The sequence below is a fragment of the Nothobranchius furzeri genome, chromosome 7, assembly GCF_043380555.1.
Source record: "Nothobranchius furzeri strain GRZ-AD chromosome 7, NfurGRZ-RIMD1, whole genome shotgun sequence".
Classification (NCBI taxonomy): Eukaryota; Metazoa; Chordata; class Actinopteri; order Cyprinodontiformes; family Nothobranchiidae; genus Nothobranchius; species Nothobranchius furzeri.
The window spans coordinates 6,590,831-6,593,554 of NC_091747.1; the positions used below are offsets into that span (position 1 = coordinate 6,590,831).

Sequence of the window (2,724 nt, forward strand, 5' to 3'; positions counted from 1 at the left end):
GGCTGAAAATGGATAAAAAGCAGTTACATTTTAATTTAAAGAGTTGAGATTCTAGTCAAAAATAAAGAACATTCCTCCAAGTGTTCTTTAATGTCATCATTATAATTCTAATGCTTACAACTTTGTTTTTATTGTCTGCAATGCGTAGCCTATATCTTTATTAAATGTGTTTAGCTGTAAAGTGGTAATTCTCTCTGTGTACAGATAGGTGGACATCAGTGCTGCAGTGAAATTCCCAAGATCAGTCTGCTTTGCTAACAAATATAGTTAAATCTTACCTGCATTCTAAATAAATACCGTTAGGTGAAAACATCAGTAGGCATTGAGTTATTGATACAATCCCTAACAGCCAGAATGGAAGAAGAGCATGCTGGGTCATCCTGGACCTGAGCCTGTTCTGTGTATTTACCTACAGGATGCAATAAATGTCTACAAGGCTGAGTTTGGACCATTACATCTAAAAGAAAGCATACAATCAGTGATTTTTTTTATTGTTTACATTAATATACAAATTTTCTAAGTATTAACCTCACAGCAAATAAGTAGAACAATATAATAAACAGGCTTTAGTAGTTAAAACAGGCGTTGTGCACACAGGTGCTTTGTGTCCCGGTGCTGGTGGTATCTAGGTCTCAGAGTTCCTGTCCTCCTGCCGTCTTCTGTTGTCCTCAGGATACGGATTGATGTTTCCTGATGATGAGGGAGGGGCAGTATGTGGGCTTCAAACTGGTCCTGGACAACAGTGGGAGACCTCCGTTGTCTGAATACTGAGACCAGAGAGTTGGTGAGATGCAGATCTTCTCTACCTCATCTAGAAACGGAGTTGGTTCAGGGAAAACTTTTCCAAAGACCAGTTCCATGATGTCATCGCCATATTCTGCAATGATAGACAATAACTTTAATGACATATTTTGTTTACAAGCAGCTTTAGGAAAGTTGTTTCTTTAGCTTTCATGTTTATAGTCACGTTTGTGTTTGTTCACAAGTTCACTTTGCTGCAGTGACTTCATATTTTCTTACAAATGTGATAAAATAGTGACACTAAAATTATACGAATGATTCCTTATGAAAGGAAGCTCATTAGAGAGCAGTGCAGACAGACTTACTACATGCTGCAGCTGTTTTTGTAGGCCAGCTGCTGCTGAATTTGGGGAAAGTTATTCTGCACACATCCAGATCAGATGGTCGATTACAGAAAATAATGTAATTCAATAATTTCTAAACAGACTAAACAAGTAAAACATCAAATAAATCACTCTGCTGTCATCAGACGGAGTGATTCAGGGAGTGAGGTGTTCTTAATGATGAGGGTGGCTGAGGTGTGTCATCACTCACTTTGGTCTGGTCCAGACCGTCTCTTTACTGGTGGGTCTCCTTCCTCAGTAGGTGACGTGAAACGCCAACATCTGAACGTTCTGTGTTCCTTAGAGGAGAAGAAAAGTAACATTAGCAAGCTGGCTAAATTATTTTTTACTAGCATCTCAAGGCCTTGGAGAAGCAGATCTTCACTTACCTAAACATCAGACCAGTTTGTCCCAGCTGAGCTCATCAGGGCGTTAGTCTGACAGCCTGTCAGTGAAACACGGCTCCAGTCTTCTGGATGTGGACTCTAAAAAGCAAAGGAACATTTTTACTTTGTTTTAATTATTTTACAGCCAATTTTATCAGCTTTCCGACGCTCACGCTCATACAGACGGTGAGCTTTGCTGCGTCTGACTGATGCAGAGTTAGTTTTTATATCTGCAGTGAGACAAAAAACTAACCTCACTTCACTTAGAGATCGTTCTTTAAAACTCTATTAAATCCACTGTGTTGACGCACTTTAATGACTTTGTCACGCTGCATTTTAGCTGATATGGGACTTTATTTACTGGATGCTAAGATTATATCACACTCATGTAGAATAACACACAGGCTCTCTGCTGTTACAATCAGTGGGAGGTTATCATCTGGTGTAAAATAAGGCGTTGATCAGAAATAAAGTTTTATTCCACGAAAATCAGCCAAATCCACATTAATCTGGGTGCTAACTTTACTAGCATACTGTGCTAGCGATAGCAAGCCGGATGCTAACGCTTTAGTGCTGCTAATGCCCGTAAATCTAAAGTAAAGTTTGTCGACATTTTAGAGTGATATGAAGCTTACCGCTCTGCTGCTGTGTCCCGGTGCTGCCAAATTCAGATGGAAATAACTCCTTTTAGATAGATGAAGCCCTCAGTACTTAGCCACTAGCCTGGAGACAGAACGAACGAACCACGCGCGCGCGCGCGCGCGCACGCACACACACACACAAACAAACAAACAAACGCAAACACACTACTTTTTCTTCTGTGTTTTTTTTAGCAGTAGTGTCATCAGCTCCTGGGTTTAAATACTGCCACACCACCCTTCCTTAAAACGAGGAACAGTTTTGAGCTGTGTGTGGCTAAAATAACCAGACATTCTGAATTTTTCCAATAGGACTACAAAAAATCTTAGCGAGAAGAAAAAATGGCGGATTGGCTCTGTGTTTAGCCGAGGGCCATTACCATATTTGGTAGTTATCCTCACTAAATTAATTACTAATGTAATAGATAATGTAAAAACTGAACGGGTGGACAAATATGCCCAAAACTTAATTATTAAATATCTAAATAGCAACTCCAGTGAATAATATAAGCCTTTTTGCTCACTTAGACACTTAAAATGTGAAACACACCGTGTTAATGGATAAAAAAGTGGGTT

General features: G+C 39.5%; 1 long non-coding RNA gene across 1 annotated transcript; it reads right to left on the minus strand.

Annotated features, from left to right (window-relative positions):
• Positions 1 to 658: 658 nt before the first annotated feature.
• Positions 659 to 2,277, minus strand: LOC139070636 (uncharacterized). The gene is made up of 4 exons (XR_011521128.1): positions 2,146 to 2,277; positions 1,514 to 1,609; positions 1,336 to 1,423; positions 659 to 877 (listed from the first exon to the last, which is right to left on the minus strand). It is a non-coding gene; the product is annotated as an uncharacterized lncRNA (long non-coding RNA).
• Positions 2,278 to 2,724: the final 447 nt, after the last annotated feature.